At 42.2% G+C, this 14,728-nt stretch overlaps 1 protein-coding gene across 2 annotated transcripts in view; it reads right to left on the minus strand.

Moving 5' to 3' along the window:
- LOC140693507 (uncharacterized) overlaps positions 1 to 14,728 on the minus strand; it is a 72,752-nt gene that overhangs the window by 14,391 nt on the left and 43,633 nt on the right. Inside the window, exon 4 of one of the 2 annotated variants that reach the window (XR_012069258.1) lies at positions 5,646 to 5,682. The exons of the other annotated variant lie outside the window; for it this stretch is intronic. The gene's annotated coding sequence lies outside the window, so the exon portion shown is untranslated. Of the gene's footprint in view, positions 1 to 5,645; positions 5,683 to 14,728 lie in introns of those variants that run through there. 2 annotated transcript variants of the gene reach the window in all.

Genomic DNA, 14,728 nt, shown 5'->3' on the forward strand with positions numbered 1-14,728 from the left:
GTGTGACATACTGCCCCTTTCCTGCCCTCTCCCTGCAATCAATCTCTGAAGAGTCTTTTCTGTGTCACCTGGAATCACAATCACATTCATTTTCCACAAAGAGCTATGTCACTCCTTGGAGGACTTTTCAAAATCTAAAGGGTTGGTTTGAGAGGAGAGATTTGCATTTTCTGTTTCTCAAAGGAAACATGGCTTTAAAAGAAACTGAAAAGTAGTTATCTAGTCTAAGCCCTCATTGTGCAGAGAAAAAACCGGAGGCTCAGAAGAGATGAGGAAAGGGCCTTATTAACAAATATTGCCTCAGTGCAGCACCAAGCCAGACCTGGCACTTCTAGGGGAGGATCTGGAAGGCCCAGGAGAATGAGTGTTAGAAAACAGAAAGAGAAGAAGCATACAAGGCCCCGTCTCTTCACCACCATAACATGAATTTCCACCAAATTACCCAGAATGGGTGCAGCCAATATTAAGTTTGTCAAAAGAGGTTATAGAATTCTCAACCATAGTGGAAATTCCAACATTTACTGTGCTTTTTTCCCAGTTCAAGCATCAATTCAGTGGGCACTCTGTACCAGGGACTACACGAGGCCTGGGGTTCTCCCAAATACAGATCTCTATTACCACGTGTGCAAACCACATTAAGGCCACCAGAAGAAAAGCGCCCACAGATAAGATGGAATTACTGAAACTGAAAGCAGCCAAAGAGCATATATTACTAGGAAAAACGGTGCTCCTAGTAATGGACACATGGACATAGAATGCAAACTGTGTTTAGCAGGCAGGAAAGGGGGGATTAACAGATACAAATTAGTAAATATAAAATAAATGACAAGGGCCTGCTATATAACACAGGGAACTATATTCAATTTCTTGTAGTGATTTATACTAAAAACAATCTAAAACATATATATATACATATGCATATGTTTATAACTGAATCTCTGCTGCACACTTGAAAATAACATTGTAAATTGACTACACTTAAATAAAAAATAATTTTAAAAAATAAGTAAAAATAAATGCAACGCCATTAAGAAAAAATAAAAGAACTCTCTAATCCCCTTAACTGTAGGTGGTCGAGAAATCTAGCTGCAAACACCAAGTCCACTGGATCACTCCAGCACTGGCTGTCACTCTTTCTGACCATCAGAGAGTCACTTGCTTCACTGAGGTTACTTTTCTCTTCTGTGAAAGGCTACAGTTGCAACTAACGATGTATAGAATCTCATCATTCACAAGCCCAAAAAGTAGTGAGAACTTCACATGGGCCAGGCTCTGGTCAGATGAAAAGATAGGGTCCCAGATATATTCATGGGTAGAAGAAGTTTATGCCATAAAGTTATAAATTCTTCCTGTTTTGATAGACAGATTCATTTCAATTCTGGTTAGAATTCCTACCAGATTTTTCTTGGAATATAACAAGTTAATTTATGGTCAGGAATAGCCAAGAAATTTCTTTAGAACCACCACTTGGGAGGGGTGGATAGGTCATTCATTTCCACTGCTCTTTCTGAAGTGATGAAAACGTTCTGGAATAATAATGGATGCACCACTGTGAATATGCAAAAAGCTGCTGAATTGTACCATTTAAATGGATGGAATTCATGGTTTGTGAACTATATCACAATAAAACTGTCCTATGAAAATTATTTCTTGACAATTATTTTTCAGTTTATACACTAGTCTGTCCCACAATTTAAGAAAAACCAAAAACCTAAACAAGCCAAACTCTGCCAGGAGCACTTTAGGACTGCAATATCCCTGGGTCTCCAAGGCCTCTGGTGGTGCTGTTCCTGTTAACGCACAATAGCTGGGCTGGGCTAGTTAGGGACTGTAACTATCTTTTGAAAATCGAGGATCACTCCTTTCACCCTGGGAGAGGGAAGGAAGGAGGATGTCACAGCCTCATGCCTTCAGCACATTTTTAACAGAACCAAGCCCTGCTTTCACCACTGCAATCCCTCTCACTATAAAAACACGTGACATCAACAAGCACCGCCATCATAACACCTGAAAGTGTTCAAGGTACTTACCTGAGGCAGAAACATGGAGGGGGGAGACAGAACCTCGCTTAGCAGTGACGCTCCCTTTTCCCGACTCCACCAGGAGAAGCTGGGCGTTAGAGCCGGAGGCTTTCAGCCCAGGTAGCAGCGCCCACGCCACAGAGCTGGTCCTCAGGGAGCGGGAAAGGGAGAGCAGGGCAGCCCCGGGGTCGCGGGGCAGGGAAAGCGGGGAGGGGGACGCGGGCTGCAGCCTCGCTCGGAGGACAGCCCCAGCCACAGTCCCAGGCGCCCGCCCCCGTCCGGGTCCGCAGACCCCGCCCGCCCGGGACACAGCCCGCCCAGGGGCGGGGACGGGCCGCCGGACGAGAAGAGGAAGCCCGGGAGGAGAGGACTAGCGGGAGGGAGAGGGGAAGGGGACGCCAGCCGCGGACTGAGTGGATCCCGGCTGGGTGAGAGATGGCAGGTGCACACCAGGCCCTGGACACTGTGGCCGGGACGCCGGGGCAGGTGGCGCTGGCAGAGGGGTCTGGCCTGAGCAATTCATCTGAACACGGGCTGACTAGCGCCCTTGGGGTCTGTGACAGGCGGACCGCCCTCCCGCAGCCGCCTGACCCCTTTCCCAGGAGCCCCCCACCTTGCACTTCCACAGTCAGAGGCCCCGACCCCAGGCAGGAACCAAAGGCCTACCGGGCGACGTAGTTGAGAAGCCTTTGGGCCCGATCCCCGGCTCGGATATGGAGCTCCCAACCAGCGGACCACTTGGCACTGACTGCGCATGCGCAGGAGGGCCAGCGATCCTCTCTGGGTTCTGTGAGAGAAGGTGGGACAGCGAGGGAGGGAGAAGATGGGAGCGGGTGGAGAGGACGGGAAAATTGGAGGGATACAGATGGACAGGATGAGCAGAGAGAAGGAAGGGATCTGGAGAAGGGAGGGTCTTAGAGGAGTTGGAGAAAAAAAGCTTTACCTCTGGGGCACCCCTAGGCGGCAGACCTGCCTCTGTACCCTTCTGTTACCCTTCAAGCCCCGCAGCTCAATTTTACCACCGTGATCCAACCCTCCGTCCGATGCTTCTGCAGAAACCCTAGGGAGATCACACCCGTTGCCCCCACGCGGAGCTGGGTTTTCTGTTGCTCTGAGAACCAAGCACCCGCAGGTGTTGTCGCTCAGAACTACCTTGGGAAGAGCACATATTCCCCTTTTACACGCTGGGAAACAGGCAGGCAGGATCTCTGCCTTAGCTCCACTGTCCCAGGTGTTGGGCTGGCGGGGAGCGGGATGGTACAAGATCAGAGCCCCAGACAGAGCAGACTGCCTGAGTGTTGGTGCATAGTCCCCATCCCTCCTGGGTAAACCATACCCCACCCTAGTGGAAACATCAAGGGCTCACAGTAGTTCCCTGGGTGTGGGAGAGCTGTCCTCATGTGAAGGAAAAGTCCAGCTGGGCTAACAAGCTAAGTCACAAATCTAAGTGTGATAAGTGTCAGTTTACTGATCTAAATTATGCTGGGCTATCTCGTAAATCTGAAGTTTAGTGTCAGTTTATTGGCCTAACAACCTAACTCGTAATTCCAAGCTCAACAAGTGTCAGTAATGTGATCTGTTACAAATTGATAAGCTCCAGTGTACTTATTCCTTGCTTTTTGTTCTTTGAGCCTTATTGGCTAATGCCCCCTTACTTGTAACTAAGCCTTTAAAACCTCATGTGCACGTCTTGGAGGTACTCAAAACTTCGGAGCCGAAGCCCCTCTGAGCCCACCGGCATAATAATTCTGAGTACTCCAACACTCCGATTGGTGCTTTTGTCTTGGCTGGCCTGTTTCCATAACACTCAGCTCCAGTGCCCAGCTTTCTAGGTAGATAGGAGTGTTACCAAGTCGAAATTAATTCTCCTCAGTGCAGGACAGGCCAATAAGTTGGGAGACCAGATGTTGGGGCATGGAATAGCAAGTTTCTGTAGACCTAGATGGCAAACTAATGTCCTGGAAAACCATCTCCCCAAGTCACAATTCAGGCTCCTTTCCTATGTGCTTGGTTAGTGCAAACTTCTTAGTGTAGGAATTCCTTCTTGTTAGAATCCTTTCTTCTTGCAGCTATCTGCGTGGGTCAGATCCCTGTAAACCTCCAACAAAAGAAACGTTATTTTCTATTCTGCAATTTGCTATCTTTTAATGAATGAAAAAGTGTTAAATATCCTTAAAGGTCAGAGCCTTCAGAATAGGGTCTCCTGTTTATTTCAGGCTCTAGGCAACATTGTTTTACAAGCAAGATGAAGCCTAGGTGACAGAGCATAGGGTTAAATTCAAAGGAACAAATCTAATATGGAGTCAGATTTGTTCTGTTATATTACCCGGCCAGATGCCACTTGAGGATTTAAACCCCTTTAAGTTAAAAATAACTAAAATTTTAAAGGAATTTACATACATAGGTGGGAATGTGCAAAGCATATCTGGAAAAGCACCCAAAGGATAGTAAACAGAGGCATCTCCAGAGAGGGCTGAAAGAACAGAGGATGAGGGAAAACATCTTTCACTTGTGTATTTTTGTTCTCTGAGTTTTTTTTAAACCATTTCCTTGTATTTCTTTTTCAGATAAAAGAAATGTGTAATGGAGCAAAGGAGTAATTAGCTTAGCAAATACAGCAGCCATGGAATCATTAGTCATCACTTTTGATTTAAGCCAGAAAGCATTTTTTGACTCTCTCCAATGTGCTCTGTCCTGTTTTAAGACTTCTATTAATATTATTATTATTATTATTATTATTATTATTATTATTACTATTACTACAAGTACTACTACTATGACTATTACTATTATTACTATTATTTTATGAAATAATAACACGGTTTACCTCACCCCTGCCCATGGCTGGTGGAAAACCAACTGAGTTTTTCTTGAGTTGTTTTCCAAGGAGTAGAGATGAGTTTATAAACAGAACACATCTTCAGGGCAAAACAGGCAGTGTGCATTACCAGCAGGCCAGACAGCAATGAAGGGTTTTCAATAGAGGCACCCAGAAGCTGAGAGAGAAAGCCTCCAGGACACTACAAAAAGCTGCCCAAACTGCCATCTCCATGGTACTACTGAAATAGGAAAGAACAAATCTGACTCCATATTTGATCTGTTTCTTTGACTTTAACAAAGCCAAGTTAATATGCTCCGGTCTTTTCATGGGTTATGATGTCACAGAGGAAACGGACAGGTCAACAAGGAACCACTCTGCCGTGATCACGGAGCCGGGGAAAGGGATGGGCTGCAAGATGTATGAAGCAGCCACAACTGTGCCCGTGCTTCTAGGCAGGTATCCAAAATCGCCTCGACAAGGTGTCAAACATTTGTGCCCATGTCCTCATCAACAGACATGTATTAAAGACAAATGGAAACATATAAAAGGCCAATACCCTTGCTGGGTACACCGTCCAAAGAACAAAGTCTCAGTTTGACAACTGGCCATCTCGGTTCCATGGGATTCATTCTTGGAGAACCTTAAAAACCACTCTTCTGTCCTCAAGAATTGCTGCATATTTGTCCTATCTTTGGCTCAGGGATGCAGCACGTTCAAGTGAACTTTAATGTCTGCACAGATTTGACTGTCTTTTTCCAGGTTCACTTGTCCATTCAAAAGAGGCCTGAGCTAAGTCCATCCTCCGTAAGATCTATTCCCTCCAGTGACAGCTCATTGAGCCTGCAATTAAAAGCCAAGTGAACAAGACTGTCCTCAGCTAAAAAGTTCACCGATCTTTCACTGTTTTCTTAATCTCCTCTCCTGGCTAATTGCAACAGACTAACACCTCCCTCCACCAAGATACCCAACTATGTCATTTTTCTCCCCAAAGAGAAAATAAGGTCCATAAAATAGGAGACAACTCCATAGTCACCTCTGAATTCTTAGCATATAGTAATGTCAATAAATACAACTCAGATTATTGTTAGTTTCCTTTAAAACCTTTCTGGTTATTTGAATGAGACCTTGGAAGAGAGGTGTTTGCTGTCCAGTATCTTGATCCACAAGACTCTGGAGGCCTTTTTCGGAATAGCTGTTCACTGATTCATTCAAAATACAACTTATCAATCAAGGAGTAGCTGTGCTTTTCTGCCAGGAGTTTGTGGTCACTCTCATGCCAGAACAGCTTTAAACTATATCCTTACTTTGGATTTGTTATTTTTCCCCTCTTCCAACAAAATTGACTTTTCTTACTTTCTTGTTTTGAGGAATTTTTTTTTCCTATTTCACCCTTTAGTAAAGCAAGATTCTCAGGATGGGCTTGGCCCATTATATGATCACCCATCCAACTCCTAGTGTGAGAGGTCTGGGGCTCACATCCCTCCCTCCTGTCAAGGCAACTGAAAATCAGTTCAGGAGCCAACCAGCACACCACGGCTTCTAACGCTCACGTATCTCTCAGAAACCCTGCTTTCTCGTTTGTCTTGGCTTCTGAGAATTTTCCCTCACTTTCTTGACAATGAGTTGTGCAGCTTGAAAGACGAGGAAGGAAGGTTTTATTTCTCAATCAGCATTTTAAGGAACTTGTGTAATGAAGGTTTTCAGGAGTTTCTAGTACCCTCCATTGCCGAGACAGAAAACACACTAGACATTTTCTAAATTTAGTTCTCATGTGCATTTTTTCTGTGCTTTTTTTTTCTTAACTGCTAACAGACATTTTTTAATTAAAAAAAAATAAGGCCCCAAAAAGAATAGAACACTGAAGGGGCAAACAAAATTAAAGGGCAAAGACAGAAAAATGATAACTACTCTACAAAGTTAATGTAATACATACACTATGTATCAGATCAGCAATTCTCAGTAACAGCTAATTGAAACATGACCATGAGGTAAAATTTCTCTCCTGTCAGGACATGGCCAACAGAAAATACAATTAAACCAACAAACTAATTTCCTAAGTCTGGCGAGGTACAGAAGTCTACAAGCTAAATGTGTCTTATTCTAGAAAAGAGGGAGTCTCACCAGCTCTTTTCTGTGGAGCCTGAGCCCACGGGAGGACGGTGAAGTGAGCTCTGTAAGTACCCAATTAGCAAAGTGAGTGATGAATAAATAGACGTGAGCTTTGATGACAGAGATAATACTACTATTCGTTTGTCCTTTAAAGTATGACTTCACGTTCAGTGATCAATACTTCGGCGTCCTTAGGAGTTGAGATTTTAGGAAAATGCACAACCTGGGCCCAGATCTCCTCTTTAAGCTCGTGACACTGCAGTTAGTTGTCTCAAAGGCAGCTCCAACTCCACATGCAAAGAGCTGACTTCACGGTGTTCCTCCCATAGCCGTCCTTACCAGGGCCCCTGGTCGGAGGGTAAGGTCTCCCTGCGTCTCCCAACTCAGGCCCATCACTCACAGATGTGAATGGACCCCTCCTTCAGGGACCAGATATCCTCAGACACCGAGTCCCACTACCCTCAACTGACCTACCAGATACTCACTGGCACTCACTCAGCACTGACCCTCTGCTGGAGACCACGCTGCACACTGCACAGTGTATCTCACTGGATCTCCACAATAGTCCTGGGAATTGGGTACATCACTGCTTCAACTGATTAGATAAATTGTTTCACTTCCTTGCGTGCGTCATTCAAACTGACACGGCTACTAAGCCACAAGCCTGGGCCTGAAAACCACTTGAAAATTGGACACTGCTACACCTCGCAGCCACCCTACTCTGACTCATCACATCATCTCCTGCCAAGCCTTCTAAATGTTTCCAAACATTCTAGAAGACAAATATGAACTATGAGAGCACCCCACTCTCCTACTTAAAATCTGTCAATGATGGTTCACTCCCCTTAGGAGAAAGCCCAACCAGGCCTGAGCACAGCCTAAGGCCCCAGCATCCGCTTTCCCTGCACGGCCGCGCCGCCTCACCCACCACGCAGCTCTACACGTGCCGTGTCTAGGACAGGGATGCTGACTCCGCACAACCCAGGGCTTGTCTCACTCGAACAATGATCACCTTCTTCAGTGTTCATCTTCTTCATTGCTGACTCTCACAAAAATGTTTTCTCATGATGAATCAATATCTTTTTCCTTACAACTGCCCATCATTAATAATGAGCTCCCCCCAAAGAGAGAAGACCTAATTCTCAGTCTCCTTATCTGTAAAGTGAGAATAACAAGGAAATATGTGAGGTTTCAAGAGAAATAATATTCATGTGAGGCTGAGGGACAATTCCATCATACAGTAAGCATTCAATATGTGCTTACTTAATATTAATAAGAATATATTGCATTCTAGCAACCTTCAATCAATGTTTTATGACTTTGTCCAACAGACTACTGACAAACTGTTGGACGAACCACTTTGAGCAGATCAGCACAAGCATACTGGGAGAGGTAAGTGCTGACTCCAGTTACAGCTGCAGCCACCCAGCACTACGGGGCGGGGGCAGTTTGCTCAAACTCTTACATGTTGCTTGAGCATTTAGTTCTCATTATAGAATAAAGACAGTTGTTCTTTAGTCAAAGCTCCTGAAACATAAATCTTCAAAGATTGATGCAAATTAGGTTTCAAGTACAACACTCTCACTAGAATTTATTTGAAAATTATAGTCTTAGCTACTCCGCACATCAAAAGGGCATAATCTTAATGTATCTGACTAAATACACTGAAAGGGTTGTTTAAAAGTAATTAAGAAGAAGCCATTCAGAATAAGCTCTCAGTATCATCTGCACAAAGACCCACCCAAGGGTCTCATTTCTCACTTCCACATAGGTGTTTTCAAGTAGCTTACCTTGGGTCTTGGTTTCTTATAACACGGGGCGGGGAATAGTTGTGGATAGATTTATGTAGCAAATATATACCAAGGGTATTTGTTGTGAAGGAATTCTACAAATAAGAAGATTGATACATAGTCCCACCCATAAGAAATTCAGCCTTTCCATTTACAACAGCATTAAAAATAAAGTGAGAGATACATTTAACAAAAATTTACAAGATTTGTACATTGAACTTTTTGAAGTATCACCAGAATAAATTTTAAAAGATCTACATATATGGAAGACATCCCATTTTCATGGAATGATTGACAATATTATTAAAAATGTTAAGAATCCTCAAAGTGAACTATATATTCAGTGGAATCCCTATCAAAATTCCAGCTGACTTCTATGCAAAATTGAAAAACTGATCCCAAAATTCACATGGACGTGCAAGGGGCCCAGGACAGCAAAAACAACCTTGAAAAAGAAGAGTAAAGTTGGAGGACTCACTTTAAAGTGTACTAAAATGCTATAGTACTAAGTCAGTATGATACTGGCATAAGTTTGGATAAATAAGTCTAAGAGACACAATAAAAACCCACGGGGAAAAACTTACATTTACAGACACTTTTCCACTAGGGGGCCAAAAACACTCCATTGAAAGAATAGTCTATTCAACTAATGGTTCAGGGACAGCTGGGTATCTGCAGGCAAAAGAATCAATCTGGAATCTGAACACCCATATTTTATATAACAAATAAAATTAATTGAAAATAGATCACAGACAGAAATGTAAAAATTAAACCTATAAACTTTCTAAAAGAAGACACAGTATAAATCTTTGTGGGCCTAGGATAGGCTTTGGTTTCCTAGATACAAAACCAAGAGCACAAGTGATAGAAGGAAAAAGCAGATAAACTGGACTTCATCAAAACTAAAACCTTTTTCTTACAAAGGACATCATCAAGAAAGTGAAATGACAGGGGAAAAGGGTATCTCAAGTCAGAGAGTGCGTGCTTTGCAAAAAAATAAAATAAATCTTTACATCAAACTACCTCCCTTGTAAAGAAATTGTTTTAATGTTTAAAAAAATATAGTTAAAGGACAATGTGCAGAAAAGAAGAAAAATTTTGCAAAGCATGTATCTAATAAGAGAGTAGTATCCAGGATATATAACGAATGCTTACAACTGAACAATACAAAAAAATACACCCAATTTTTAAATTTACCACGAATTTAAATAGATATACAAATGGCCAATAATCATATGAAAAGATGCTCAGCATCACTAGGGAAGTCAAAAACAAAATGAGATCTCATTTTACACCCACTAGGATGGTTATAACCAAAACATGGACAATAACAAATGTCGTTCAGGAGGCAGAGAAACCTCATATGCGGCCAGGGGAAAGGAACAATGTTGCAGCTTCTTTGGAGAAGTCTGGTATTTCCTCAAAAGCTTAGAGTTATATGTCTCAGCAATTCCACTCCTACATATAGAGTCATCTCTCAATATCCTTGGGGGGTTGGTTTCAGGAACCCCACACCCTGGATACCATAATCCAAGGATGTTCGAGTCCCTTTACAATCAACCATCTGGATTCATGTAGTGGAAACTACAGATATGGCGGGGCAAATGTACAGCCAACAGAATGAAAACATATTCTCATAAAAAATTTCACATCAATATTCATAGCAGTATCATTCAGGGTAGCCAAAAGTTACTAACAATATCCATCCATCAATGAACGGATAAACACATTTACCAAGAATAGGCCCACAAACTTTTGGTCATTGAAACTTTGACAAAGGAGGTGAGAACATACAATGGAGTAAAGACAGCCTCTTCAGCAAATGGTGTAGGGAAAACTTAACAGCTGCATGTAAATCATTGAAGTTAGACTACTCCCTCACAGAATATACAAAAATGAATACAAAATGTGTTAAAGACTTAAACATGTAGACAAGACACTATAAACCTCTTAGAAGCAACCATAGGCAAAACATCTGACATACATCTCAGCAATGTTTTCCTAGAGCAGTCTACTCAAGCAATAGTAAAACAACCAAAAATATACAAGAGGGATCTAATTAAACTTACAAGCTTTTGCACAGCTATGGAAACAGTAAGCAAAACAAAAAGACAACCAACCTATGGAATGGGAGAAAATATTTACAATAAATGAAACTGCTAGGGGCTTAATTCCCAGAATATGTAAACAGCTTTTACACTTAATAAGAAAGAAAAACAAACAATTCAATTCAAAAATTGGCAGAAGTCCTAAAGAAACATTTCTCCAATGAAGACGTACAAATGGCCAGTAGCCACATAAAAAAATATTCAATATCATTATCAGAGAAATGCAAATCAAAACTGCAATCAAGTATCACCTCTCACCAGTCAGAATAGCCATCATTCAGAAGTTCACTGACAATAAATACTGGAAAGTCTGCGGAGAATTGGGAACACACCTGCACTGTGGTGGGGATACAGTTTGGTGGAGCCATTGTGGAAAAGTGTATAGATGTTCCTCTAAAGACATAAAATTGACCTCCCAGATGACCCAGCAATCCCACTCCTGGGCATATATCCAGAAGGAACCCTAATTGAAAAAGACACCTACACCCCAATGTACACAGCAGCACTATTTACAATATCAAGACATGGAAGCAACCGAAATGTCCACTGAGAGATGACTGGATAAAGAGGTTGTAGCATATTTGTCCAATAGACTACTATTCAGCCATAAAATAATAATAAAATAATGACATTGGCAGCAACATCAATGGACCTGGAGAATGTCATTCTAAGTGAAGTAAGCCAGAAAGAGAAAGGAAAATACCATATGAGATTGCTCACATGTGGACTCTAAAAAAAAAAAATAGAAAGAAACAAAAAAAATAAACTTATCTACAGAACAGAAACAGACACAGAGACATAGAAACCAAACTATGGTTACCAGTGGGGAGAGGGTGTGGGAAGGAATAAACTGGGAGTTCAAGATTTGCAGATACTGAGTATGTAAAGAATAAACAGCAAGTTTATACTGTATAGCACAGGAGAATATATTTAATATCTTATAGTAACTTATGTTTAAAAAGAGGATGAAAATGAATACAGGTAGGTTCCTATTTAGCTGAAGTGTTGTGCAGTACACAAGAAACTAACACAAAATTATAAACTAACAAGACTTCAATGAAAATATTTTTAAATAGACCAAAAACGAAAACAAAGGAAAAGGATATTATCAAGCAAAAAGAATAAAGTACTGATTCAGGCTACAATTATGGATGAACCTTGAAACTTTATGCTAAAATAAGCCAGACACAGAAAGCCAAATAGTGCCCTTTAAAGTGAACTGTATCTAAGCGTTTATTGTACTACTCCTGTAAATTTTCCAGATGTTTGAAATCTATCAATATCAAAATAAAATGTATTATGCATTAAAAACTTAAAACGCTTCCTCACAGGAGGGCTTTAATTATTAAATGCAGAAACGCATATAAAGCTCTTGGAAAAACAATTTGCACGTCCACACACAGTCACTGCTGTCACTGCCACTCAGAGGGTGGTGACAGCGCTGATGAGAGCTGCCTCCACTCGCTCCCCTGCAGAAAGGAGTGAAGGCCTGAGCTCTGACAGGCAGGGTGAGCGTGAACCTGAGTCATACACAGCCACGTTCCAGACTCTGCGTTACCCAACTTTCTTATACAAACTGCAACATGTAATGTAAACACGCTAGAGGGATGTATCTTACAACACAGGGAATACAGACAATGTTTTACAGTAACTATAAATGGAGCATCTATTGTACACCTGAAACTAATATCATATTTTAAATCAGCTATATTTTTATGAAAAATTAAAAAATATTTTTAAAATGCTATCACTTTAATATTCAATTCGGTTTTTAAGTTACTACTAAACAGCTCAGAATGTATAAAAGCATTTAATTGTGCTGTTTGCTTACATATTTATTTACATTCAGCCTCTTGCTAAAAGAGAATTTAAACAATTCTGTTAAACACAGCTTAACAACCATAACAACAAAAGGCAAAACGGAGAGTGAAGAGAAAATGGAGATTCAATACTTAAATGAAACCAGGGGGAAGTAAACTCATAAAAATGGATTCCATGAAGTCAGGGCAAGTGTTAAGGCTGACTAGAAATTCAGCTGTAGGATTCTTGGCAGCGAAACCAAAAAGAAAAGATGATGGGGCGGGTGGTAGAGCGTGTGCTTAGCGTGCACGGGGTCCTGGGTTGAAGCCCCAGGGCTTCCACTAACAGGTAAATACATCTAATTAACTGCCCCCCTAAAAGATCACCAAAGAAAAGAAAAAGAGAAATTTCTTTCCCAAAGAACCCTGATATTAAATTTGGATTAAATATTAAAAAAAAGAAAAAAAGAAAAATTCAAAAGATAAGTGACACTGAAGGAAAACCACAGCTGGCCTAACAAGCTAAGTCACAAATCAAAGTGTGATAAGTGTCGGTTTCCTGATCTAAGTTTTGCTGGGCTACCTGGTAAATCTGAAGTTTAGTGTCAGTTTACTGGGCTAATAAGCTAACCCGAAAATCCAAGGTCAACAGTTGTCAGTAACGTGATCTGTTCCAAATTGATAAGCTTCAGTGTACTGATTCCTTGCTTTTTGTTGTTTGAGCCTTATTGGGTATTAGCCCCATACTTGTAATTAACCCTATAAAACCTCATGTGCACGTCTTGGAGGTGCTCAGAGCTTTGGAAAAGAAACCCCTCTGAGCCCGCCAGCGTAATAAATCTCAGTACTCCAACCCTCTGTGTGATTCTTATTTCTTGGCTGGCCTTTTGTTTCCATAACAACACAAGCGATAATGCCCGTGAGATAAATCTGGGGAGGCTGCTGGTAAGTCGCCATGTCTCACGTGGGAAAATCTGAAACATCCTTCTCACCACTCAGAGTCATCATAAGCCCACACCACACCTCCTGCCGTTAAATGCAGGAGCACGGTTAGGGCCCGGCCTTTGCTGTCTTTGTGTCATCACAGTGATACAGGATGGAAGGGGGAAGAGCACAGCCATTCAAGGAAGGCCGCAGCAATTGACATCAAAATGGTGAAGGATTCAACCCCCAATAGGCCTTGAGGCTCAGGATGAAGAGATTTAACTTCTAGCAGATCTTGAGATTCAATAAACATCCATTGTAATAGTAACCCGGTGAATAACATGCCCCAGGCACCATGGCAGTCCCAATGATAGCCACAAAAGGTCAAAGGGTGGGAAATGGCCAACTCCCTGGGAATCCTAGCCCCTTGCCCTAAGGCTGGTCCTTCTACTTATTAGCATATGAAACCACCAAGCCCAAGAAAACAAGCAACACAGCGCCACCTCGCGGTCACCACTCTCTGTCCCTCTTTGGAGAAGACAGACCTTCTGTCTGTGGGCTGTGTACCTACTTCTAATCTGTGCATGAAACCCCCACACCTCGTGACGTTTCTCTTGCATTTCAATGTATCTGTCTGAATATATATACCTTTACTCAACACTGGCTTGCTCTTGAATTCTTTACTGCATGAAGTCAAAGAACAAAATCTGGTGGGGCACATCCCAGGGGCTCAACGAAAGCCTGGGACACAGCCCTTCTCATGCCCAACGTTTTTTATTCTTGTATCAACAGGACTGGGCTGTGAAGTGACGTCTGAGGCCCCAGCTAAGGGACAGAACCAGCTTCCAGGGTTCCAATTTGCGGGCAGCCTCTCCCCCAGCTTGGGCCTTGGGGTCTGCCCGGTTCTCTGTGTTTCTCTGTTGTGCTGACTCCCCAGCCATACAGCGTACTCCTAGGCCTGTCCCCACAAAACCCTTCTCTCCAAAATACAAGCACGTCATGTCACAATCCTCTTGTTCAACCAGGAAATGTTCAGCCCACTTTTTTCCTCCCCAATAAATTACCCAACTGTCCTCCCTCCCATCACATCACTTCTTTCTTTGTGAGAACTCTGCACTTGCCACACCCCATCATGAACACAGGTGTCTTGCTGGCT

Source organism: Vicugna pacos, unplaced genomic scaffold (assembly GCF_048564905.1).
Source record: "Vicugna pacos unplaced genomic scaffold, VicPac4 scaffold_19, whole genome shotgun sequence".
NCBI lineage: Eukaryota > Metazoa > Chordata > Mammalia > Artiodactyla > Camelidae > Vicugna > Vicugna pacos.